The sequence below is a fragment of the Alligator mississippiensis genome, chromosome 2 (genome assembly GCF_030867095.1).
Source record: "Alligator mississippiensis isolate rAllMis1 chromosome 2, rAllMis1, whole genome shotgun sequence".
Lineage (NCBI taxonomy): Eukaryota > Metazoa > Chordata > Crocodylia > Alligatoridae > Alligator > Alligator mississippiensis.
In genome coordinates, this window is record NC_081825.1 from 9,464,038 (window position 1) to 9,491,936 (window position 27,899).

The 27,899-nt window shown below is 43.5% G+C and overlaps 1 protein-coding gene across 6 annotated transcripts in view; it reads left to right on the forward strand.

The window, feature by feature from the left end:
* CTNNA2 (catenin alpha 2) overlaps positions 1–27,899 on the forward strand; it is an 884,847-nt gene that overhangs the window by 31,355 nt on the left and 825,593 nt on the right. The window contains exon 1 of one of the 6 annotated variants that reach the window (XM_059721439.1): positions 11,396–11,419. The exons of the other annotated variants lie outside the window; for them this stretch is intronic. The gene's annotated coding sequence lies outside the window, so the exon portion shown is untranslated. Of the gene's footprint in view, positions 1–11,395; positions 11,420–27,899 lie in introns of those variants that run through there. 6 annotated transcript variants of the gene reach the window in all.

Here is a 27,899-nt window from a genome sequence, read left to right on the forward strand (position 1 = left end):
GGGGAAAAAATGGTTAGAAGAAAAATCTCTGCATTGGCTCGGCTATTTGAAACGTGGCTCAATTAGAAGTGCTGAAGGAAATAGCAAACTCATTCATATATTAAAAAAATCCAACTTTTTCTTAAATGGTCGGAAGAAAAGTTCTAAATACTAGGCCAAACTTCTTGCTGATTAAGTTAACCTCCTTTGTGGACATAAAAAGGCTTCTTTTCCCTTACAAAATCATCCTTGCCCCTCACATGTCTGGAATTAAATGAAATGCCAAGCATCCAAGTTACAGGGATGTGTTTGGTAGCTGTGTTGGTCTAAGACAAAAAGAACTGCAAAACTCCAGAACTCCTGGTTCAGAGATGATACCCGTTATTAAACCAAGTAGGAAAACACAAAGAAAATTAGCTTGCTTTGCAAGCTTTCAGGCGCACACACCCTTCCTCGGGCTCAGGGAAAATTAAAGATGGTAAAAATCACCATAAGTTCCCATGACATTTGTGCTGTATGTGCAGCTCCCACACTCATGGCCCCAGCACTTCCTGGAGAGTCCCGGGACCTGGAGGCAGGGGTGGGCAAGGCAGCTGGCTCTAGCGCATGGAGCTTCCCTCTAGTGGTGTGTGAGTGCGTGGGCCGCGTGTGCGCTGCACGGAGCCCCTGTGATAGAGGTGCCCTGGCCCGGGCTGTGCCCTCGACTGCATGTGCAGCTCTGGCTGGAGCTGTGTATCAGGCGACAGACAGTGCCTGCACTGGGTATGAGCAGTGGAAGGACTGGGCAGGGTACAGTTTTAGTGGGTGTTGTGGGCCCGATGAAAGTGCCTGGCGGGCCATATTTTGACCACCCCTATTTTAAGTCAAGAGCAGTAGGAAGAGATAGTGGAGATAAGCAACTTAAATATTCCATTTTTTTCAGAGAAAGATATATCTCTGCTACCTTGGAGTACTGTAGTGAGTTCCAGTTCTTCATTGTATGCAAGGATCTCTAAAATGAATTATTGCTGAGAATGTGGAAATAGATCCAGTTCAACTTGCTTCTTTGTATCCCACCTATTCTCCTAGTCAAACTCAAAGATCATGTGCTGCTAGTTTTCAGTGTATTCTGGGACATGTATTTCTCAACATTTGATTACAGTGTTTTATTTTTGTTCACCTTTTCAGGTTAGCATGGGGGTATTTGAAGAGAGAATCTTTTTCTGTCATGGTGGACAAAGTGATGTTAATCTGCCTTAATTGGCTTGTATTCAAATATGCAACAAAAAAAAAATGGTGCAAATGTATTATCATTCAAATAAACACAGCTGTGTTTTTCAGTGTGAACATGGAATACAGTACATGTTTAAATTGTTAAGAGGAAGAAGTGTCTGCAAAATTGATTTGAAATTCTTCTTTATTTTAATTAACTTAGCAGAAAAAAAACAGATCCTGCTTAGTAGTTTTAAGTATATGTATTATTTTTAAAGCATTTCTTAAGAGGTGGAGTTGTTTTTAGAAATGAATTCATTACAAGTCTCAAGCATTAAGCCTTAACAAAAGTAAGCGATGCATTTCTTAACTGGCAATAAATGCCTCTTACATGCTCATATTTCATATGAATCTAGAAGGAATACCATTTGAATGAGAATAATGGAAAATAAAATTAAAAAATTCTAATAGTTTTTCAGGGAAATATAACTTTTATCAATCTACACACCTATAATATCTTTTGCTGTGGTACCTGAATGCCAAAGTTAAAGACTATATTTTACTTCTTTTTGGAATTTGTTTTCCCTACCTCTGATAGGTTGTAATTTTATTTAATGTATAAATAGATATTATGTATATCTGATGAGAGAAACTTAGTCAAGGAAATTCGTGTTGCAGTGTAGTTCTGCACACAATGAAGTTTATGCTCGTTCTTACTGGTTCTTCTGAAAGTTTTCTATATGGTGCCAATTAGCTCATTATGGGTACACAGAATTAGCATTCTGGTAGACAGTAGCTGAAGTGGGAACTTATAGTTGTAGAGACAATTGATTTCTACAGCAAGCTGGGTCAATGTCATGGGGAGGTCTGAATGGGAAGGCAGATGCCTTATTCAGCTAGATTTTCTTCAGTAGCGTGGCAGTGTTGAAACCACAGCACCAGAGCTTCAAACATAACGTCCTGGGTTAAAAAGCAGCTAGGGTGCTGAGAGCTGCATCAGCTGTTTTTTTTTTTTTTTTAGGTTATTTAGGTTAATTATCAAACAAAATAAGTTGCAAATACATGGAGCACTTAAAACAGATAAGAACTTCTTAGTATGGGGCACATTGCAAATAAACTTACCTTTTTGATAGCTGGGGCTTTTTTTTCTTTCAAAATCAGTTTTTTGTAAATATTACATGAATATGCAGTGTTTTCTCATGTGCAATAATATTTACATTATTGAAAACAATGAGAATTTAAATTGATTGTTCTATAAAAAGTGTGAGCATTTTTTATCATCCAGTAGTACTAATCTAATAGGACCTGAGTTCAGTTGTGAACTGACTTAGGAACTTGTCTTAAATTTTCCTGGAGATTGAATTCTGCTCCTTCATGAAAGCCCTCTTAAATTCTTAACACTTACTATGTATGATCCCTGTTTTCAGTCTTGCCTGGGTTCATCCTCAGCTAGCTACTATTCAATCAGGTGCTGATCTCAGTTGTGTATTGAAAGCTAGATTTATTTATATCTGCTGTAATAGAAATGTAGCACTGGCTTTCCCATGCTATTAGCTCTTAATGTTGGGGATTGTTTCATTGGGATTCTCCTCCCATTAGTGGGGGTGTTGAATAAGAAGACATGGGACATCCCTATGGGATGGGACTCAGCAGCCATGAGTGTGGAGAAAGAGTTGTCCCTTTGGATGCTGTTGTATGCAAGACTTGGAGTATCCTTAATGATGAGTAGTAGTGTTGATAATCGGTCATACCAGCTGTTTTAAAGCAGCTAGAGCTAGGTAGATAAGGATGAATTTATTTCATGAATTTGTGAACAGGAGCTAGCAGCAGCATAAGTATAGTAAGGCAAGCGGGGCTTGGCCCTGGGTGCTGATTAGAAGGGCTGCCAGGTGCTTATTTAGAGGGGATACCCACAGCATCTTTCAGTGCTCTGGGACTTCCCTCTCCCTGGCTTCTAGTGTTGAACACTACCATTCCCACTTTCCTTGTTATCAGGCTTTACCTGTATTTGTACCTGGGGTGGTGAAATTGCTATTTGCCTCCTACAGATCTAGGCTTAGTTCTTTTGGTGGGTTTGCCTCTGTACTTCATCCTGGTCAGTAGTTTAATGAAGAAGCTGCAGCAGCAAGAGCCCTGGCACCTGTCAGGGATAATTAGATGGCTAGCTGCATTAGCTTGTTTGGTTAAAATGGGTTTTTAGTTGCTGGAGCTTGCAAAAATGATCACTTGTCACTTTTCTTTTTCTTTTTGGCATCTTCGCTAGCAGCGCAAAGTTTGCATTAAGTAATTTTGGAATTTGTTGGGGACACATGAAATGTTGAAGAAAACTGTGGCATTAGTTTCTTCTAATATGGGGGTGGGGGGAGCTCTGAATTTTATCTGGAAGTAAAGGAATAATCTGAAAGGGTTTGCATGGAAGTTGAAGAATCCATAATCCTGTTGTAATGCGGAGTCTGCATCCAGAGATTATTTTTGAGAAATCTTGGGAAGTATCAAGTTGTTAAATTTAGTCCCCATTAGAGCCAGGTGATTTTGGGCTTATGTGCTTATTTGAAAGAAGCTTAAGTAATGTAAAGGGATATTGTTATCTTTGAAGGAGAAAGGTTTGGACAGGATGGACATAATTTTTCTTAAAACAAAAATAATATTCCTCTGATATCTTGACAGTCAATTCCAACTTATTAACAAATGGTATGTTGATTGTATACATTTGAACTGTACATATTTCAACTCTTTAAAAACACATTTTATGATCTATATTAATCAAATTAGATAACTGCAGTGTTACATTTAACATAAATCTTAAGGTTTTTTTCAGATATTTCTTATAGTTCTTGATTATGTATTATTTTACTTCATGTGCTTAAGTTTTGCATTTTAAAAATACTGTTTTTTTTTTATTTTGCCTAATAAGCAAATTCAACAAAGTTTAATATAGTAGTAATAGAAGAGTAAAGTTGTAGTTGGGATGGTCCAGAAGTTATGCGAGAGTAAGGATTGTTTAGGGTAGTATCTTTTATTGGACTGACCGTGTAGTTGGAATAAACTTTCAACTGCAAGACATTCTTTGTCACATCTTAATATTGTAGGAAAGAGTACAGTAGATTTCAGGGTATATTAATTTTTAGACTATTTTCTCTTATAATCAGTATATAATCTCTTAATTTTATAAGCTGCATAGAGACATAAACAACCCCCCCCCCCAAAAAAAAAATAAAAAAAAAGAGCTTTACTTGAAAATTTGTATGCCCCCACACTGAACCCAGTGAATGCCCAGAAGTGGCATCACATTAGTTGGACCTGGCTTGCCCAACATCTGTATAAATTGGGCACTTTAGTGAATGAATCAGCTAGCTATTAGATAAAAGTGCCAAAAAGCTCTGCTGAAGTACCTGATCTATACAGGCACTGCAGAGCCAAGTTGAACTAATGTGCTGCCTTTTCCGGTAGAGCACATTTGGTGCCCCCCCCCCCCCTCCGTCTGTCAGCACTTGTACTGTCTAATGCTTGTGATACCATCTTTTTATGAGGAATACTTTTGATTTCACAAACATTGGTGATTTATAAAACCTAAATGATTGGACAGGAAGGGGGTAAACTTTGCACGCCCCCATGTGAAGCCCAGCAGATGCCTTGAAATTAAGGCTAGCGTGGCCTTCTTTTCCCACTTCAGAACTTCTGAGTGTGGACTTATAAACCTAGGGAAACAGCCCATGTTATAATCAATTGTATAACTAGTTAATGTTTTTAATATAGCTATTTTTATCAACAATGTTTTTCTGGAGTATTTCCTAGATAATATTGCCACCTGGATATACTGAAGCTATCTTGTCTTTAACTCTAGGTAGAGTGAAAGTGATTCATTTGCCAGAAGCGCTATATTTACTCGATTCCAAGGTGAGGGCTCCCCCACCCCACCCCCCGCCATATAATATGTGGGGGAGCCCTTTACCTTGGACTCAAGTCCAGTAGGTGCAGGTAGCTGCTGCAGCTCCAGCTCTGGCCCCACCCCAGGTAGGGGCTAGAGCTGCAGCTACTGCCTGTGCCCTGTTGCCTCTGCACCCCTTATCTCTTCTTCCTGCAGGCTTGTGCCCCCATTTCTCTTCTTCTCCATCCCTCCTTCACCTCATCTTCACCCCCCCCCCACTTCTGCCTCCTTGCAGCCATGTCCTCCCCACCCTTGTACCCTTGTTCGAGCACCAGTAGGCTCCATTCCCCACTCCAGTTTCAGTCTCAGAGCACAGCCCAGCCTGGCTGTACAGCAGTGGCTTGGAGCTAAGGGAGTCTGAGGCTGCGGGGAGAGGGAGGACAGAAGTAGCATGGGGGGATAGAGAGGGGCAGGCACGAAGGGGTATGAGTGTGGCAGAGGGCAAGCTGCCCGCCTCTCCCCTGCACTGCCTCCACATCAGCTCCTCCTACTGCCTGTCCCACTGTCATTGCTTTCCTTGCTGCAGTGGTGGTGGGGATGAATTTAAGATGATCCTCCAATAATTCGATTCTAGACATGGAAACTTGTAACAGGTTTATAAACTTTCTGTTTATAGAATCTAATTGTTGAGGGTCATCTTAAATTCAGGGTTGTCTTGGTATTGGATAAATACAGTAGTTTTGAGGAAGAGCCCTTTTGCTTTGTCTTTTGCACCTTGAGGAGACTTACTCAAAGGTAATGAGCTAGGTTAAGAATTGTGTCACTTTTAGCCATGTGGTGTCCATGAGAAACAGAGCACTGGATGTAGTATGAAATTATTGTTTTAGATGTGAAATTTGTGCAGGCTGTGAGTTTGTTTTGTGATGACCTTGAAATAGCACCAAGCATCTGACATATTCTGACAATTCCTACAAATCCTTCTTAGCTGAGTTTCTTTGTTACTTGTTGCTTCAGCATGCATCAGTGTGTTGCCCCCCTGAATTAGGAAACTGATTGTATTGCATCCGTCCTGCGTTCTTTGCTAGCTTTTTGGAAAGTAACTTGGTGACCTTACACAGACACAATATACAGTATACTTTTAAATCCTTTGTATTTCACACTTGCTTCTTGAGCCTTAACCTAGCAGGTATTTTTCTTTGCTGTGATATTGCCTCTGTCTTTTAGTGTCATCACAATCTTGTTAGGTCAATGGGTCTTTACTAGACCAGGTCCTGTGGTGTGGGACTTTTTCTCCTACATCCATTTATACCAAATGAGAAAAAACAATAACATCTTAAAAAAATTGTGTTAAGAATGACCACCATGAGCCCTGTATGTATTAGTCATACCTTTGTTCTGTATTTCCTTTAGTTTGTAAAGCAGTGGTCTCCAACTTTTTTTAAGTAGGAGATCACCTTTGGCATTTAAAAGCAACCCAAGATCTATTGTGTGCCGCTGCCAAGCCCCTCCCCCCTTCACTCCCCTGGCCCAGCGGGGAAGGGTGGCCAGATCGAGGCAGATGGAGAAAAAATTATTTGGGGGTGCACCTTCCCAGCAGGTAAATTCCACCCAGCCAGGGCACCATTCAACTTGCCCCTGCTCCTTCCTCTGCGGCACTGTCCCTCACCGTGGGAGCCTCGATCTAGCCCCTTCCCTCTCCCATGGACTGACCTGCTGGGCTGGGGCATGTGCGTGCATTCACGCGGTCACTCAACCCCCCCACCCCAGCCTCGGATCGACTCCAAGAGGCTCTGAGATCTACTGGTAGATTGAGATCCGCAGGTTGGTGACCACTGTTGTAAAGCATTGATTAGTCTTTAGAAGAGTCTTTAGTATTTTCTGATATTGGACAACATTCTGAGACGTTCTTGATTTGATGCTTTTTAAAAGCAAAATTACATGTATGGATAAATTATTCTTATTGAACAGTTTCTTTTTAAAACACAAACTGTTTTGGATTGCTATTCAGTGCTTTTTTTTCATCCTTATAGGACTGATGGGTTTTCTTTCTTTGTGCTTTGGATACAGGTTATGAGAAACCTTTTATGATTATTCTTTTCTTTGTTTTTTAAATTTATGCTGCTAAGCAGTTTCTTCCTACCGCTTCTTTTGGAGAGAAAGTAATGTTCTGCCTTCTGCACCTGTGGAAGGGAGAACGTTCCTTCTGAGGTCTCCTCAGACCCTTTTTCTAAGGAAGAAAATGATTACCTTTTCCTTCTACTCCTTTTTCCTTTAAGGAAAGGTTTGGAGAGAATGCTCACAATTCCTTGATCTTAATGCATCTCTTATATTCTTAGCTGTTGAAACAAATGCAGTGCTAAGTGTCAGAAATGAAAGGCTAGTCACATCTTGGTGTCTTCTTTTGTCTCACTTTGGGTATTATTTCTCATGCATGAAAGTAGGATGATATGGTTTTTCTATTGTTAAACTCTGGCCTATATTTTCCTCCATATCCCTGGTGCTTATTCAGGGGGTCTGGTTAGGTTCAGGCTTTGTAGTTCTGACCTTTGGGGAAACTGGCTGGTGGAGAACAGAGTCAGATTAAACAGCCAGGTTAAACCAACGTATTGTTTAATCTTAATAGTGGTAATAGGAATACCATGAGGGAGACCATTTCATAGCAACAAGCAGTCTAGTTGTATCTTACTAGAAGCTTGCCATTTTCTGATAGAAATCTAAAGTGGCCTAAGTTCTTCAAATACACCAGCAGGTCATGGGTGTCTGTCTGAACAGCTTCTTGGCAAAAGCTTCATGTCCTCTTGACCAAATGCTATTTTTTGTCATCTGAGTTCCATTGTTCTGTCAGCTCCTATACGTCTAGTTTCTGATGCCCATAGTTTTATAGGCCCGGTATAGGCAGTACCCTTTTACCAGGATAAGTGATTGGAAACCGGTCTATACCTGTAACAGAAAAGAAGTTTGGCGCACACAACCAGTTTATTCCCATAACAGAACAGAAATTTGGCGCACACAGGCTGGTTTAAAAATGGCAGAATCCAGTCTAAGGTTTGCTTCCCCTCCATCTCCCCTAAGGATGAATGTATGTTGTGTTCACTACCGAGCTAAACTATGCTGCTTACAGAAAACCGTGTAACTTAGGTTGATTCTGTCTTGGGCTTTTTGAATATCTGTGTCTAGCCTTAGTCTTGGGCAGAATTTGATCTGTTTTATTTAGGGATAGTGATTTACGTATAACACCTGCTCACGGCTCACTGGAAAGAGTCATGTCTCTAGTCATTGTTTACCTTTCTGGTACTTTTCCCAAAGGTCCTGCTGACTTAGTTCAGTCGAGTCATACACCACTCCAGTTATTAGAGAGTAGTTCAACATCCATCCTGTTTCAGCTGAGCTCCAGAAGTTGGCATCAGTACAGGCTGGAAACTGATTAGCTAAGAAGCAGCTCTGCAGAAAAGGACCTGGGGCTTATAGTGGACAATATCTTAATATGAGCCAACACTGTGCCCTTGTTGCAAAGAAGGCTAGTGGGCTAAGTGGGCTGCATTAGTAGGAGCATTGCCAGCAGATCGAGAGAAGTGATTCTTCCCCTCTATTCTGCACCGTTGGTCACATCTGGAGTACTGTGTCCAGTTTGGGCCCTACCTCCACTACAGAAAGGATGTAGACGAACTGGAGAGAGTTTAGTGGAGGACAGCGAACATGGTACAGGGGCTGGTGCATGTGACTTCTGAGGAGTGGCTGAGGGAACTGGGCTTATTTAGTCTAGAGCAGAGGAGACTGAGAAGGGATTTAATAGAAGCCTTCAACTTGAAGTGGGGTTCCGAAGAGGTTGGAGCTGGACTGTTCTCAGTGGTGACAGATAACAGGATAAGGAGCAATGGTCTCAAATTGCAGTAAGGGAAGTTTAGGTTAGATATTGGGGGGAAAAAACTTTCTCATGAGCAGGGTAGTAAAGCAGGTTACCCAGTGAAGTTGTGGAACCTCCACCCTTGGAGGTTTTTAAGACCCAAGTAGACAAAGACTTGGGTGGGATGATCTAGTTGGGGATGGTTGTGCTTTGAATAGGGACTTAGAAAAGATGACCTCCTGTGGTCCCTTCCAATGCTAATTTTCTATGATTTTACAATTCTAACCCCATGGCCATTCAGTGCTATAGGTAGCAAATTGGAACTACTATGGAGCTAGATGTTTTTGAGGCAGGTCTTGGGTTTCTAGATTAAGTATGGCTTCTATCAGCAAGAAACATGTTGTTCAGAGGTGAAGAAATTGAGGATCTTTCTTACCTTCGACTGTTTCTTGTTTCAGTTTACTTGTAGTAGTCCGTAGCTGAAGTGACCAGTTTTCTCAGCTTGTTTTTATCTACTGCTGTTTTCCACACTATATTCCTTCAGAGGTCAGCAGGGGTACATATGCGAGGGACAGATCTGAATTTTGACTTGGGAAATGAGGCCCATCCCTGTTCTCTCGAGACAAATGGGTTTTGTGTTCTGATAGTGTTAGAGTGAAGTTGTAGCTATGAAGATCCAGGAATTATGCAAGAGGCAAATATTTCTTAGGGTGATATATTTTATTGGGCTAATTAAATAGTTGGGATACAGTTAGACATGCTTCTGAATGCAAAACATTCTTCTTCAGGTCTGAGGAGTAAAAGCCAGCACAGTATTGTATTTGGAGGGGGTGGGGAGGAAGAGGGGGTGAGAGATCTCCAAGGATAGCAGGCAAACAATTAACAGAAAAGATGCTGATTACTGGGAGATCAATACCTATCAAAAAAGGATGAGGGTCATTATTTGCCCAGAGAGCCACTCAGGCTAAACCAAATTCAAATGGACATATTTTGTCAAGCACTCACGACTGATACCTCCTTAACTAACTTTAGCCATGATTATTTTAAACAGAGGGAAAGGCTAATTTCTGCGTCCACAGGGACCATTTAAAAGGCATTTGGATCTGAAGTGTAAAAGCTTGCAAACATAGGAAATTCCTTCTTTATGTTTCAAAAGATGCAGAGCTGAGCTATATCTTATATATTAAAATTTGAAGCAGTTATTGGCCTGAACTTAACCTCACATTTAAATTGGTGTAATCTGCCATTACACCAGTGTAAACAAGGAGTGGAGACACAAGTGTACATTTATTCAGATAATCTGGGAGAATTCTCCCAGGTTGTTCTCCTGGAAGAGAAACTTGCTCAGAGCTGTGTGTACAGACATTTGACTACTGAAGCCCTGAAGAGTGGAGAGCTTGCAGCTCTGACACTGTGCAGCTAGGGGGGAGCCCTGTGCGCACATCTCGGGGTGCTTTCTTAGTTTGCTGGGCAGATCTGATGGGCTAACCCAGACTGCTTATGGTCAGCCTGTGGAGTCAGCATGTACAGACGTTCACTCTCTCAGGAGAAACTATCCTGGAAGTGATATAACCCTGGTTGTTCCAAGGCTATTTTTCTCTTGGAGCAGCTATCTGAACTGTGGGAGAAAAACCCTGAACATCTGTATACTCATGATTTGTCCTGGGATGGCAGTAACTCTCCCAGGAGAAACTGAATGTGCAAGGCCAGTGTGAGATGAGAAGAGGAGCCAGAGTTGCAGTTAGCTGTATAACTTATTTACTTAAGTTATTTCTTATTAAGTAAAAAAAGTCTTATTTCTGGTGCTTCAACTATCTTTACCACCTAGGAGAATAGGAAAATAGGTCAGGAATGGACCACATGAGGTAATTTAGTTCAGCCTCCTGCTCAAGGCAGGATCATCCCTGATTAAACCACCCCACCTAAGTGTCCATTTAATCTGTTCCTGAAGATTTCTGGGATTGGAATCCAGGTATTTGAAGACTATTATCAAACCCCCCTCGCTCTTCTCCTTTCTAGACTAAATAACTGAATATATAGTTCTTTTAGACTTTCCTTAAGTTGTGTGTCTCAGGCCTCTTACCACTTTTTGTTGCTCTCCACTGGACCTTCCCCAATCTGTCCACATCCTTCCTGAAGTGTGGGGCCCAAAACTGGACACAGTACTCCAGGTGAGGCCTTAGTGGTACCAAATAGAGCAAATGATTCACTTCCCTTGACTTGCAAGAGGCACTCCTGGTTAGTACAATTCAATATGCTGTTGGTTTTTCTGCAGCAAGAGTACACTGTTGACTTCAATCAGCTTGTAGTCCGGTGTAAGCATCAGTTCCTTTTCTGCAGTACTTGCTGTCTAGCCATTCATTCCCCAGTCTGTATTTGTGCATGAGATTGTTCCATTCTAAGTGCAGGACTTTGCACTTGTTATTCTTGAATTTCAGCTGCTTCAGTTGATATCTAAGACGTCATACAAATGTACTGAAGAAGGAATTCAGACAGGCAGTAAATCGTGGTAAATTGCAGTGAAAGAACAAAGAAAGGTAGGAGTGAAATAACCTAGAAAAAGAAGAGCAGAGATGCTTTTCTGTTAGACTAGAGTCTACGGAAAACAAAAGGCAGTCAGTCTAGAACGTCAGTCAGTTTGAAAAGGGTCAGGATACATTGTGGAGAAGAAAGGCAGAATGCTAAATCAAGTGAGTTAAGTATTTTTTATCCCCAGTATTAATAGTAAAATTTTGGGGGTATTGTTTGAGATCTTGTTGTCAAGCCTGTTGTCAAGTTAAAACCCAGAAGGGCATAATGAAAGATTCAAGAACAGTTTTTCAAGTTTTCAATATATCACAATATGTTAAACTCACAAGGGGTGTTCTCTTTGAACATCAGCCAAGAATAGTGTATGCATTAACAAACCCCCAAATTAAGCATTTGAATGGGTATAAAGCCCTATGCAAATCATTTGATTTTTATTGCCTTTTTATACAGCTCTTGTCTTAAATGTTCTAGCTGTACAGTGAGCAACATCCTAGTTGAGTGAATATAGAAGTGCTATAAACTAGTGGCTATTTCCTTCCTTCTTTACTTAAAAGCTTTAAAAAGTGCCAGTTAACTTGGCAAAGTGTATTAATAATTGTCGTCATCATTTATCTGTTACTATGCAAACTACTGATGGATGAATCATGAACTACATATTGGCAGAGTGATGTTTTTATATAATATTCTTATCTTCCGTTTACCTTTGTCTTCAAATATTTTTTTATTTCTGCCTCTGTATTTATATGCTACTTTCTGGAAGCTCTCTAGTTCAGCCATTTTTCAAAAAATTGTATGATGAGGTATCTGTTTAGGATAAATATTGATCAGCTTGTGACTGGAATTCTTTTTATGATCTAGACCAGGGTGGCCAACCTGCAGCTCAGGAGCCATGTGTGGCTCTTCAGAAGTTAAAATGTGTCTTCAGAAGTTAATATGCAACCAAATAGAAGCTGGTTACTGTGTGCTTGCCCAGAGATTCAAGGAGACATGTATTTAACTTCTGAAGAGCCACATGTGGCTCCAGAGCCACAGGTTGGCCACCCGTGATCTAGACCATTTTTTGGGGGGGTTTTTTTAGTTACTTCTATAGTTGTTTGAAATAAAGTCTTCCTTTGCCATCACATTGCTTTTTGGTTGCCAAAATGGTTTTAATGAAATGTTTAAGTGTTGATTTTCATATTTGTTAATTTAAAAACTATTGTCTTGGCTTACTAGTAATAAAAATTTTTCATGACTTGAGACTCAGAGTCTGTTGAAGCTCTTTTATTATTAGCAACTTGTCAAAACATTTTGACAATGAAGCTTGACAGAAGTTTTGAAACACAAAGCTGGTAATGTGTATGAAATCCAAACTTTTACATATGCTGGAATAGCTTTTACTTTATATTTCAAAGTTTTGCATATCTCTTTGGTGATTCTGGCAAAAATTCTTTGTTTTCGATGCAAGTAATCAGTTCAGCTATCTGATTTGTATCTTGGTATGTTTTCTTATTTATTGTTATCATCTGTAATTGAGGATCCATCCTATTTGTGGTAAAACCCCATGAAAATGGTGATCCCTGCAATTCTGGCACAGAATTTTCAGGAAAAAATGAAGTCCTGAAAATAAAATGCTGGCTCGCCAATGAGAGCCAGTGGTTCTCAGGGATGTTGGGGCCTGGCTTCGCAGCCCATCATAAGGGGGGAAGCCATTGACATGAAGGGGAGGAGCAAAGATGGTGCCTCTCCATTGTTGATTGGCTCAGAGGGCTGCTCATCATGAAGCCAAGCCCCTCTTGGCCAATCAGTAGCATGCGGTAGAGCTGCTAGGGTCAGTCGGTGGTGGAAGGGGCAGGGTCCCATGAAAAGACTGTGAAGATGGTGCTGCAAGTGGCTTGTAATTTCCTCCCCACACCCCTCCCCTTGCCTCAGCAGGAATCAAGTAGATGCCTATCTATAAACTACCTACGGTAAAAATATATTTATATTATCTGAAATTATATTTGTTTGATGGAAAGAGGTTTTTTTTTTAATTTTTGTATTTTGTTACTAACTTTGTTCCAAACTTATCTATTTTCCTTTGTTCTCTTTTTTTTTTTTTTTTTTGTATAGATGGACTAAAATGTGATTTGAAAAGGTAAAGGGCTATTGTCAAAGTTAAATTATAGATGGAAAGAGAAAAGGTTGGGCGGTTGTTTTTTTACCTACTTGGAAAAACTGAGTTGGTGTTAGGAAAATTAGCAATTAAAAAAGATGTAATTCACTTTTCATTACTTACATTTATTACTACAGCAAAAGCTGTGCTATCTGGCACTTTATTAATCAGCATGTTCTATTAACTGGCATGCCGATTGAAGCAAAAGTAAAACCGAAAGTCTCACCGTGGCACTTCGGGTTTCATAGATTGCCACTTCACTATGGCCCAGGGAAAAAACAGCTTGCATGGGGCTCCACTTCCTGTCCCCCGGCACGCTGATGCCAGGGAGTGAAAGCCCTGGTGCACCAGATGTGGCAGGAGGGGCGGTGACCCGAACAGGCAAAGTTGCCTCTCGGGTAACCAGCATATTGGATTAACCGACGCTCCCCATTCCCCATGGATGCCAGTTAACACAGCTTTTACTGTATTAAATTAGTTTGAACCTTTAGCTGAAAATAAGTTTTTAACCAGTGAGTCATACACAGCAGTTTATTACAGATTTGTAGGACTAGATGAATGGTTTAGAGGGTATAATCCTATCATGGAGCCATACATAATATGGGATTTGTATGCTCTCTTTAGGTCTGTTGGCATGAGAGTGGTATGAGAGAAAGAGATTTGTAGCCTACCCGTGTCCTTTAATTACATCTTGAACTGTGAGCTGCACAAATGTTGATCAGTGTTAGTGTTGGCTCGAGTTTGGAGCATTCACACTTGCAGGCCAGGAGGAGCGTGGAAGACTGAAAGGTACGAATGCTACCCCCTTGCCCATTCTCGCCTCCCCCTTGCTCCTGAGTTCCCTCCTGCCTCTGCCTACTTGTAACTGCCCAGCTTTCTGTCCCAGGGGAGCAGGCAAGGAAGGGTTAACCTTACTGGGCTGCTTCTCTTGTGCTAAGCCCAGCCCAGAGAGTGGCAGAGGTTGGGCAGGCAGATTTAACCATTTCCTGCCTACTCCCCTGGAACACACAGCATGGGCAGGCACAAGTAAGTGGAGGTGGGGCACAGATGGCAGTGAGTGAAGACCTGGAGTGGTAAGGAGGGTAGGGGGGGACAGTGGGCCCAATCTGGGCTAGCAGGGAAGGGGGGCAGGTGTTTTGCACCAAGGTGTAGCCTAGATACAGTGGCTATATCTTAGAGGAACATGAGCTGGGTAGTAGGGATCAGAGATAATCCTGCCCTGCTGTAGTGTACCTTTCCACCACATAAGTGCTTAAAACCAGTTTCAGGTGTTAATGGGCAGACAGAGCTGGCCTTAGGGAAAATTGTGCCTTGGGTGAATTTGTATTTTGGTTTTCCCTTCCCCGTGTCAGTCGGGGGCAGAGGCTGGCGGTCAGGGGGGTGGGGCTCAGCCCTGCGGGAAGGCAGAGTGGCATAGTATGCCAGGCAGGCAAGTGGGCAGGCACTGCTGCCGTTGTGCAGGAGCAAGGTGGGTGTATTGAAGCAGGCACCACCCTGCCCACAAATGCCTGGCTTGGCTCCTCCTGAAGAGCAGCTGGAGGCAGGGGACGGGCTGGGCTGGGCACTGCTGCTGGGACAGGGTGGGGTGGAGGGAGAGCACTGCTGTGAGCATAGGCTGCTCACATGGGTGTGTGCATGCATGTGTAGTGTCCTCCTGACCATGGCACTCGCCCCTAAGGCCAGCTCTGCAGATGGTCCAGGGGTTAAGAGCCAGGAGCTGCCCACTGTGTAACAAGGCCTTCAGTTTCTGATATTTGGGCTCTTCTCAAGTTGGTTTTCTTCAACAGGAGTTCAGGACAAAGTTTCAGGCCAGTAGCATTGTTCTGTATTATCTCTGGGTGTTCAAGTCGACCACATATCTTTGCAGTTCCCAGGACAAGGCTGTGGAGGCATTCTATGCAAATTTGGATACGATCTGTTTGGTCACGTAGTCTCAAAAGACCAGTCTTCTTTTGAAAGGGGTCCTGGCTGCTAAGGGAATGTTTGATCCTATTTAAAGTGAATGGTATTTGAAGCACCCTCTTTCGAGTTCTAGGGAGAAGTACATTTCTGTACTTTTTTGCAAGAGGAGATTAGAGGCTGTTTGTATAAAGTTTCTGTACTTTATCTATCCATTTAAAACGCACTTGGCTTTGGCTCTTTATGACCAATTTCTCTTCCCTTTTTTGTGTTGACAGCCAGTAACAGGTAAGTTTCCTATAAGGACTACAAAGAATGAAGTACTGAAATGTCAGCCTTGAGTCTCGCCACTGAAATGCATGAACAACTCAGTTGTTGTTTTGAGAGGGGAAAATTGTTCAATATACTTAATAAAATAAAATTGCACCGTTCTTCTGGGTTTTGATGGTTTGCCTGGGGACACCACTAAACATGAACAACCTAAACATTTATAACTTTTTTTCAGTGCTACCTTAAAGAGCATGTTAGGTTTTCCATTACAATCCTATTTTCGGAGGCTTTATCAACTCTAATTTGCTCATTATGGGAACATTATATGGAAAATCTAAAGTTGAACCAATAAAGCTTTATCTACAGAAAAATTACTCTCAGAAGGGCTTTCAAAAAGACAGCTACTTAGCAAAAGTTGTGTTTAAAAAAAATTAAAATTCCTGCTCATGAACAGAAGCAAATTTCACACAGGGTATAGCATATTCTTAGAATGAGTGAAATTATTATGATTTCAGGATTCAAAAGTACTTTAAAAAATATTTTCTTTTGAATTTACTTAATTATGCATAAGTGCACAGACTCTAGGACAGTTAATCATATTAAATTTCAAATGAGCAACATGTAACCCCAAATATCATTTTGTGGATTTTAAGACCTCCAATTAAATATAAAAGTCCCTCTGCTGTTTTCTTTCAAGCTCACCTTTAAACATTGCAATTCCCTGACCGTTTTGCTGACGTCTAGTCATCTTTCCTTCATATCAGACATCTTCATATCTCTTTGCCTTTATATACAAATAATCATTTTCACAAATGTAGAAATATTTGGGCTACACAAGTGCTTTGATTTTTAATCTGGCATACAAGTTTGTATCCACCAGAAGTATTACTTCTTTGGGGGGGGGGGGGGGGGGAGGGGAACTAACCCTCTCCCACTGCCGCCTTCTCCCAACTTCCTTTCCCATTCCTTCCTCTCCCACACAAAACAAAACCAAAAAAGAAAATGATGGTCAATTCAGTGTTGTGACCCTTTTTTTTTTCTTCTTTTTTTCTTAAAGGTACTAGAAAGTAAAGGGGAATATAAATTAAAGTTACATTGATGCAAATGTAATCTCATTGATCTATAAGGATCAGGAGAGAATCCAATTCTCTCTCCTCCCCTTGTCCATCTGTACTTTTCTACAGTTTTATAATTATTTACTTTTATTATGGGAACCCTTATACTTTCTAGTTGTGTTTTTAGGACTGTACAAAGTTCGACCTCTAGCCGACAGAGTTTACAATATAACTTCTAAGACAAGAAACAACAACTATATACATGGAGTAAAGGAGAGATAAGCAGGGATCCTTGTTTTCTCTATTTAACAATCCAAACTTCTCTGATTTAAAAAAAAATAAAAAAATCCCAAGTTCTCCAATTACAAAACACCAAATCTGTTTGTTTGTTTTTTTTTCCATTAAACAGAAAGCTTTATTGATATATTTACAGTTTTAAAACAATTTGGAAGCCTACCAGTGCCTCAATCATTATAATAAAATAAATTCTCCATATCTATGTATTATGGCATTTGATTTTTTTTTTAATCAGGTGGAGTAAGCTCTGATTTTACATGTCCCCTTCGCTCGCTCAGACACAGGTCGAGCTGCAACTGTCCCCCACTCCCACTGCTTTGTGGTGCTGAGCAGCCCTAAAATGCTGGTGCCCCACCCCTGCCTGTGCCCCTCAGTCCTAATGCACAGACCCCTGGCCTTGCCAGTGTCCTTCATTCCTGACCCACTGCCCCCAGACCACAGCCCCCAGTGTGTAAGGAAGGGGGTGGATGTGTGGAGAAAGGGGGCTGTGGGCACATGTTGGGGGAGGTGGGAGGCACAGGCAATAAATTGTGGGGGGGTAAAGAGGGCACATGCCCTGCCAGGTTTCTGCACACACAGTGGGGAATGGGGCTACAGCCTGGCCAGACCACCTGTGTCTAGGAGCTGCCTCTGCCCCAGCTGGTGGGATCTGGCACAGGAGAATGTACCCTACCACCATTTTCCACCAAGGTGAAGTACCCCCTGCCTGCCTGGTAGCAGTGGGGGACACTACTCTGTGCCACCACCACACCTCACCTTGGTGGCCTTGGTGGTGCAGTATTCCCTCCTGTAGGGGAGCACCGATAGAGATTTTGGGGCCCGATACTGATGGCCAATTTTTAAGGAGGCATATTGGCCAATACTGATAGGATTTTTGATATGCAGTGTGGAAGCTTGAAGACCTGTGTACAGCTGGTAAGTCTGTTGTGGTGGAGGGGAAGGGAGAAGGGAAGGTTTGTGATGGGGCAGATCAAGGCCCCTGCAGTGAGAGAGGAGTGGGTCTGGGGCAGGGGCTGGGGCAGGCACTTCCCAGCCAGAGTGGGGTTGGGTTGCAGGATGGAGACACGGCTCATCCGGGGGGTGCAGGGAGGGGGGCGGCTTCCACCGCTGTGTCCACCCCAGGAGGCATGGGGGGCATGTACTCCCAGATCTGCATGGGGCAGGGTGGCTGCAGCTATGAGCTGGGACTGTGCCAGGGGTCTTCCCAGTGGGAGGGGCTGGCCCATACTGTACTTGGGGCGGGCAGTGGCAGCGCTGGGGGGGGGCGGGTGCTACCTGGAGGGCTGCAGCCACCCCAGAATTCACTGTAGTCCCCTCCCAGCCCTTGATTTGCCCCCCACTCCGCTTCCCTCCCCACTCCCCTTCCACCACAACAGACTTTCTGGCTCCACACAGCTCTTCAAGTTGCCAGGCTGTGCTCCCTGCCTTCATGCTCTGCTGCGGCTATGCGCGTGCACGAGCATTTATCGGCCAAATTATTGGCTACATCAGGCCGGTTTCTGATGCAGTAAATTTTCTTCATATCAGTGCTGATCCGATATAGGTGCATCTCTACCCTCTTGCACTGGGTCTTGCCTCATAAAAAATTACTCCAACATTACGCTCCCAGCTGGGTCATGAGGTGCTACAGGGATTTGGGAGCGGGGCTAAAGGGTCTGGGGGCGCAGGTGGTGTTCTCTTTGATCCCCCCAGTCTTGGGCTACGGGCTGAGGAGGGAGAGACGGATCCTGGTAGTTAACCAAAGACTGCAGCGCTGGTTATCCAGATGTAGAGTGAGGAGGATGCAGAGAGAGGGCCTAAGATGGTGCCTTGTGGAATCATCAGTAGCATTGGAGGAAGGAAGATGAGATGCCTTTTTTAAGGGCAGGAAACAGAAAAGAAAAGCAAACTCAGGGGGTGGGAAAGAAACAGCTGGTGTTGCTGAGCTGAGATTCAGTTAAGTTGAAGAAGAAGAAGAAGAGTGGTTTAGTTAAGAAGATGTCAGACAGGAATGAAGAAGGGAGGAAGAAAGAATGAATTTGTAGTGATGAAAGACTCTGTCCATGCTATTTGTACTAGAGATGTTCCTTAGTATCAGAGCAGGCATGTAGGAAGTGGATAGATAAATTGGGCCTAATCCTAGAGGCTGATGGTACAGACCTTGCAATAGCAGAGGGGGACAAAAGAGTTGAATGGAAGAAAGGTAGATGGTTGCTGAATGCAGAGGAAAGAGCAGGATGATAGACTGGAAGTTGCAGAAAGGCTGGATGACAGGCCAGGTGAGGGTGGAGCTGATTGGTAGCCTGAAAAAAACAGGCAATGGTTTAAGAGGACAGACTTGTGTGGAGGAGAGCAGGGGGGAGAGAGAGAATGATGCTTAATGAGGACCAAGATGAATGCATTATCATTTCTGGAGAGTAAACCCTGAATCAGAGTTGCAGCTTAAATGTAAATTTAGTCAGGTCAAGGAAACATGCAGCTTAGGGTCACTAACGTGGAAGCTATGGTTGCTGAGGATAAGTGTGGAGAGTGTGGGAAGGAGTCAAAATTGGAAAGGAAGGCTAATGTAGAAGAATTGAGTGAGTGATAAATGCTAGGAATATGGAAAGGAAGAGGAGAGAAATGTCAAATGAGCTCAAAGGAGGAGTAAGCATGGGAAGAGTGAAGAGATTGTTTGGAGTAGGAGAAGGCAACTTTCCCTATGGTCTGACTGAAGACGGAGAATAAGAGATGACTTTTTAAGAGGACACTTTTGTGGAGCCAGTGTAAAAACAAAAGTAGTTCAGGCCTGACAGGATGTGGAGGAGTTTGAAGGAGTAAGGTATGAAGAGTCTGTCTGCAGACTGAATGTTACAGAACCTGTGAAAGATGAGGTTTAGTGTGAGTTGAGGACTAGTGGTATGGGAGGAGTGGAGGTGATTTATGGCAACAGGTGTAGGGGATTAAAAGAGTGGGGATGGGCAAGAAGGACTAAGATTGCTTGTAACGGTCAACATAAGTACAGAGGAGTTGGAGGGGAGGGCCTTAGTGTTGGAAGAAGTGAGGATCCTGGGTAGAGATGCAAGGTATAACTGATGAGAACAAGCAATGTGGAGTTTATGGCTAGGGGCAGACTTTACATATAAACTGGTTTAAGATCATAAACTGGTTTAAATCTGTAACAGAACAGATGTTAACACCATCCCTGCCCCTCCCCCCACCCCGAGGGCCCTGCTGGATGGCATCTAGCCATGTCCTCATCCTGCTGCTACAGTGGGAGGAGACAGAGCCCTTGGTGGTGGGGGCAGCAGCCCCTGTCATAATGTCAGAGAGCACGAGTCCCTTCCTGCAGGGTGGACAGAGCTGTGGCAGGCTGCGTGCCGCAGCACTGAGCCCAGAGCTCTCCAAGCCCCCCGTAGTGCCGCTGTGGCCCACAGCAGCTTACCTTGCCCTGCAGCATGGTCCCCCCCGCCGGGAAGAGGCTCTGCTCAGGGAAACCGTGACAGTGGTTCCTGCCCCCATCGTGGTTGCTCCCCACTTTTCACTTCAGCGGCCAGGTGATACCACAGCCAGATGCTGCTGGCTGGGTGGATCCGGCCTGTGGAGGGCCTTTGTCTAGCCCCCAGCAGGTCCCTCAGTCCCACCAGGCTGAGGCGCCGCTCTCTGGGCACGCAGCTGGGCTGGTGCTACTCTGGTGGGACTGTCTTCCTTGGCAGGCTGGCCCCAGCAGCTCCTTTGCTGCTGCCGCTGGCCCCAGCCTCATGGTATAGGTGGGGACCAGTGCATGCAGCCCTCACCCCGTGCACTCTGTGCTGGCTCCAGGCTCGCCATCCAGGCTGAGCAACAGCAGCATGGGAGAAACTGCTGCTCAGCGCGGGGAGAAAAGTGGCCTCTCCCCTTCCTACTGCTGGTGCTTCATGGTGCAGCTGCCCAGAGCTGGCACTAGGCTGCCCTGTATCTTCGTTGCATCACTGCTGCATCTGGGCTGCCTTGTGGGGCAATGGTGGCACCAGAGCAGATGCAAAAGCGGTGGCACAAGGTGCGCAGGGCAAAAGTGGCCCCTCCCCCTCCCACTGTCGGTGCTTCCTGCTGCAGCTTAAACTAACCTGGACAGGTTGAATCAATTCAGGCTCTGGCTTTTAAATGTCTATCCCTTGCCCTGATGCTCTTGTATAGAAGAGGGAGATAGTGAGAGCCATATGCAAATAGCCGATGGACAAGTTTAGAAAATGATGTTCTAAATAGCTACTGAAAAAATCTAGTTTACTTACAGCAGTGCAATCATTATGACTTGCTAAATTATTTTGTTTTCTAGTGTTAAAGTATATGGCATGTTATTTAGATATATTATTAAAGTTACTTAGGCAAAAGAGACATTAACTGCCTTTTTGCATTGTACTTAGTTTTAGCTAAGTTGTTAAGAGTTATCTAATGTTGATGTACTGCTTCATTTATTAGGAGCATTTTAGAATTTACAGTCAAAGTCTGTTCTTTGAAAGCTGGAATTAAAAGGAGAATGTTATTTAGCATAAGCCCAGCTTCCAGTCAACCTTAAGGGCAGTGACACAGAACAAGATGGTTTGGGAGACTAGAGATAAAGATAAAATAGCATTAAGAAACTAACCAGTCTCATAGCAATCTCTTTCTTTCTTTCTAGATGCAATTTTTTTCCTGTTACTTAAGGAATGCATGCGTCTTCAAAGGCAATTTATTCTGAGAAAGGGTACCCTAAATTATTTTGTGCATGTTTATGGCAATGTCTTTATGAACCCCTATTGTATAAGGGAGGGGTGTCAGACTTACGAGCCCTGCAGGCCAGATGAGGTTTGCTAGTGCAGTCTGAGGGCCGTACCCCCTGTGCTGTATGCACAGTCTGTGGCACTGGGTTTAGCTTGCAAGCTGCATACAGCACATACTCTCTGGGGCTCACTGTGCACTCTGTGTGGACTGGACCCAGCGCTGCATGCAGCACAAGGGTTAGCCCAGGGTGTGGGCTGTGTGTGATGCCCGGCCAGACCAGCTCTGCACGCTGATTCCAGGACCAGTCCTGATTGGGCTATGCAGAGCCAGCACTCAGGACTGGTCCTGAAGGGTGCTGCATGCAGCCTATGGTGGACTGACTCCCTGTGTGGCATGATCAGGTCCAGTCCGGGGTGCATGTGGCATTAAGAGCCCCGTGCCCATTTACAGTTACCCCCACAGCTGGTTTCAGCCATTCCCGGGGCTGCTGCAGTAGGGTCTGTGGTAAGTGGGAACAAGCAGATCCCCAGGAGGCACAGGGTGCAGTGCAGCTTGTCCCTGCTCACCTCAGCCCCTGCTGCAGCAGCCTGCTGCCGGGCTGCCCTGGCGTTTGTGGGGGAAGGGGGAGTGGTGTGTGGCCGGACGCAGGGCGGGGGAACCTGGCACCGGTACCTGGTGGCCACTGCCTGGTTGCTCCTGGTGGCCTTGCCTGGCCCCTGGAAGGGGGAGTGGTGTGTGGCTGGGTGCAGCATTCTCCCTCCAAGCCCCCTCCCCCCCCCCAGTGGGGATCGCAGCTCCCAGCGTCTAGGACAGGGCTGCAGACAGAGCCACTGAGGTGCAGCTGGGACCCACCTGCCTTGGGAGTGATTCCTGCAGCCCCTCCTGCCCTGCCTGGGGTCAGAGCTGGAAGGCCCGTGCTCCCAGGCATCAGCTCCAGCCCCTGGCTGCTGCATGGCCACCCCCACCCTCCCTCACCCCCCCCCCCAATGATTGGTCATAAAACTTTGAACTGAAAAATGGGTGTAAATCAGTAAAAACCGAATAACTTCAGTAGAAAAATCCAGTAATTTACCAGTAAAAATTGGTAAAAACTGAAAATGCGGTATACTAAGCAAGTCCCAGGCCCAGTGTATGGAGCCAGTGTGCATGGACAGTCTGGTGGGATGTCACATGTAGTCTGTGCCCTGGACTGACCCCCTGTGCAGCATGCAGTGCTAGGGGGCAGGGCTATTGTATCCCATGTGATGGGCTAAGTCCAGAGACGTATGAGCTGGAGCATACAAATTTGTGGGCTGAATCCCGCCTGCAGCCTGCATGTTTGACACCACTTGTATAAGGCTACCTAATTAGTTTAGGTGAAGGGTTGAAAATTATTACCAGGTTTTCTTTTTTCAAGTTACTTGTTCTGCCAAACTTTTTGTGCCTTGTCAAAGACATACTAGTCTATTAAGTTCTCTTATCTGGGGCAAAAACCCTTACAAGGCAAGCAAGCCATTTCACCTGTGGTTGTGGAAGATGCAAGCACATCTCAGTGTTCATGTTCCTGTGGATTAAATGAGATTTTTTTCCATGAATCTGCAGAAGTAAAACTGTTAACTTTCAAAACTTAGACATCTGTGTCTATTATTACAGTTGAGTCACAGTAGGAAAGTCGTCCTTTTTGGAATATTTGGTCATTTTCATTAATACTTTCCTCCAGAGAAGAATGCACTGTTGTCTGTTTGGTACGTTAGTAGCCAATATTCACAAACTAGCAGGGATGAAGTTCAATTTGCTTGCGAAAGAAGGCCTTGCAAGTAGTGTTAACTTGGGTCTCCATGTTATGACTTATCTCTTCATCTAAGCACAAAACATTTTCATCTGATTTAAAACTTTTTTTTTAATTTTAATTTTTTGTAGTGCTTCCAACCTGGACTAGCAGACCTACGTGCAGCTGTAGGCAAGACATGGATGCTGTTTTTACTCATCCTGGTACTTGGTACACTTGGCCTCCATCCTCAGTCCAAAAAGACATCTGTTTCCTTTTTGTACCCTGTCTTCTCCCTCCATATGCCCCACAGGACAGATGAGGTTTTTCACAGTTAATGAAGAGAGTTTCACAGAGTAGCTAGGTTTACATCAGCATAAAAAACTATGAAATGTGCCTGCAAAAATCCTTATGACTTGCATGGCTGGTGGTTGCCTCAGTGGCTAGGGACAGACGTTCAGAAAGCTTGAGCCTGAATTGATGCAATCTTTGCAGGTGAGTCTAATCTGGCTAGGCTGAATCAGTTTGTAAGAGTACAGACATCCCAGAAATGCAGGCACATGCCTGCAGTGGCTCAGGCTAGGCACCGGGAGGCACTAGAGAAGCCCTCTCTTCCCTCTTACAGTGCTAAGCTGAGGGGGTGGGTCAGGCCCTAGCAGGATACTCTGATTATGGAGGGGTCCCCTTCCCCCCTTCTGACCAGCCCAGCAGGGAATTGATAACATGGTGTTTATCACCCCATTAAGAAAACAACAGAGGGACATTACCAGCTACCTGTTGGTTCTGCCTTTGTCCTGTCTTCCACAGCACAGACTGTAGCCAGCATGTGGTCTGCTACCTAATGCTGAGAGGTGTCTGTTAAAGCAGAAGGGACAGGGGATCCTGGCTTAGCAGGGAGTGGGGAGGAGAGGGGGAGAGCAGGGGGAAGACAGGCAGATGCCTACAGTCTGCTGAGCTCCAGCCAGGGAGCAGAGGGGAGGGACCAGCTCTGCTGTGGAGCAGAGAGCATGCCAGGATGCTGGGGAAGTCTGGTTTAACTTAAACCAGCATGGGGTCTGGGACAGACATTGCGTAAACCGGTTTGACCCAAGTCAGTTAAGTCTGATACTACATTCAACCAGATTTATCACAAACCAGTGTCAGCCATTTTCAAACTGGTTTATGTGCACTGAACACCTGTTCTGTTACAGGTTTAGACCAATTTCTGATCACTTAAACCGGTTGATGTGTAATATCTGTCCATAGCCAATAAGGACATCAGAGCATGGGAGAGTATAGATAGCACTTCAGTGTGACTTTACACACCTTGGCTGGACTGACTGAGGTTCGTAGACCTAGGTGCAATCAGTCAAGTTAATTCTGCAAGGAAAATGGTCTTGCAGGCTTTACCGTGCCAGGCAGCTGGTATTTGAAAGATGAAACTGTTGGTCAGTAAGAATGTTTTATTGCATCGACTTTTGTATAAGTCTATATATTTTTTTTGTTGAATAGCTGATCAGCAATTGTAGTAAGTGGCTGGCCTTTATTGAAATCTGGAAAGTTACAGTAGCAGTGTTTTACCAAATTTTATACTGCTGTCTGAAAAATGTTTTATTAAACTAAATGAAAATTCACATCGCCATGCTTTTTTGTAAAAATGTCATGCAGCTTGAACTTTTTTTGTTTTCATTTTCATTTCTTTTAAACTTCTAATTTTATTCCACAAAACTGAGACACCTTGGAGGCAATAAAAAAACAGTTTCTTCTTTTTTTTATAGAGAAATACATCAATTGTGCCTTATTTTATTCCCCCACAAAACCTGAAATTCTTTACAAGCATACTGCAGCTTACAGTTTAGGTGATATTATGGCAGTGTAGCTGGAAAACCTATTCCACTAGACACTTTTTGTTGCCATTTATTTTATGCTGCTTAATGGGAGAGAGAGTTCTTGAAAATCTTGTTCCTTTCAAGGACATCTCAACATTTCTGATCAATTACTATATTCAGTTTGTAGTTGAAAAGTGTACATAATGTACAAACAGCATGGGGAATAATGGATACAGTTAAAAGCATCTTTAACTATAATTGCTTAGTGATTTGTTGGATTGAAAAGTTGTTCCATTGTTTGTATCTTTTTCTAGAACAAATGCATAGTAACACAATGTGTTAAAAGTATTTTTTTTTCCCTTGTTCTCTTCTGTCTCTTTGTTATTAGGTTTGTTTATTTCAAACTCTTAAAGGTTCCAGTATGTATAATTCTTTAATTTGTACCAGGGGATCTATGCATAAACTGTTTTATTGAAGATGTGCTTGTATCAAATAGGGACCGTAGTTGAATTAGAATAAGTTAATATTCTTTGTTACCTTAAAAGAATAAAAAATGTCTTCAGTATTAAGGCAATTTATATCTGGGGTTCTAAATAAAAGAAAAAAAAATCTCCTACCAAATGTCTATTGCATGACAACATCTGCATGCCTGTGCCTGCTGTGTTGTAGCTATGATAAGGCTGCCTTTTCTGAACACTCTCAATACCATTGTATTGAACCTCACTCACTGAAGTGTGAAAAAACAGCTAAGTTCAACTATACAAGGTTCCCAAAAACAGTATTGACCAAACTACAGACCACCCATTGATGAAGCAAAGATGAAGGAAACCTTTTCCAAAGCTGCTTAAGAGCACTCTGGTTTCCAATTCTGGAAAACAAGTGAGAACCCATCAACTGTTCTCCAAAAAAATATCTATTCTGGTTTGCACTTTTGCTTTTATTTGTTGGATTCTTTCTTGAATAACTCCTAACACAAAATTATTTTGCCAACGGTGAGTTCTCTGAGGCCATAAATCCTAAAAGATGATTCAGGTTGCAACACATGATCAGAGATATGCTGGGTGCATTTACACAAGGTATTTACAGCGGAGGCTAATTAGCTCCTCAGTAAACATTGCGTGTCTACACGTATGACCCTATTAGGCTGGAGTAAACTAATTCACCCTGCAGCAGGATAGTGCTTGTAAATACTTCCTGTGGAGTTTTTTTACTCTGCAGCAGTTCATGTGTAGATGCAGATGTGGCTGGCTGGAGCATGAGGGTGCTTCACTGCAGGGTCTGCCTACTGGCCAGTAGGAGCACCCTCATGCCACAGCCAGCCCCTCCACAGTACATTGAGCTGGGTGGGAGCAGCCCTGGGCTGGCAAGCTGACCTGCCCCCGCCCCCGACCCACTGCTGGCCGGGGCTCCTGCAACCTGGCTCAATGTGCTGCTGTCCTGGGCACGTGTTCAAACGGTGCACCCAGGAGCAATAAACTTTGGAGCAATAAGCTCCTGAATTTAGTGCTTCACATAAATTGCATGTGTAGAGGCACCCACTGTTGATCAACTTGATTCTCTGTTTTAAGCAGCTACTGTGGCATTTTCTGCTTGTTGACAGGGCTGATCCAAGGGTAACTGGCGCCCTGGGTGAACTGTGTACCTCTGTGCCCCCATTGCTTCTAATACAGAGAAAAATTAGGATAAGGTTGCCAGCAGTGTGCTCTTCTCATAAGTCCGTTTGAGAGTTAAAGGTAAGAGTTGCGATTCTAGTGATCTTTCCTCTAAGATCTTTTCAGAGGTCTTTCTCCCCTTACCGAACCAAAGGTCTTAGACAAAGGTGGAGCCGTAGCTGGCCAGGGTTGTTATTTAGAATGATTCCTCTTGTTTTGTTCTGCATATCATTTGGTGCCCTAGGCAACTGCCTAGTTCAGCTAATGGTTGGACCCACCCTGTCTGTTGAACTTTTTACAGCTCTCTGCGGTATAGGCTCTAGCCGTGTTGATCTACGGACATAGGCAGACAAGGTTCTTTGGATAAATTTTATTTTAGTTGATCTAATAAAAGATATTCCATTTACCTAAAGAACTTTGTCTGCCTATAGCTCCTTGTAAGCTGACATATGGGCTACAACTTGCAAGCATTCCATTCAAGTCTCGCAGTAAATGTTATGTGCATATTTTTTCCACGTCTTGACATCTTCTCATGAGTGTTTCTTCAGTATCCACTACAGAAAGTTGACCTTAATTCAGCCTTCATTGTCTTGCAGATGTAGTGCTCTGATACTGGAATGCGCAGCTTGATTCATTTTGAAGAAGTGTGGCCCAGGATTTTTGTATATTTGCTCCAAACGATGTGAATACCATTGAACTGTTATAGCTCTGGATCTTGTTGAGGTAGTGCTTTGAAAGCTGGTGTGCGCAAATCTGGCAGATTTACTTTGCTACTATGGTGACATCCTTGGAAGTAGTCACCAGTTGACTTGCTAATAAAGTGTTGTAGTCTGCAGTACTGCTACAGTTAAAATTAACTGTGGGTGAGAGGGGATTTATTGACCAATGAGACTTGTTCAGTCACAACTTGGAAGCTTTATTAGGACAT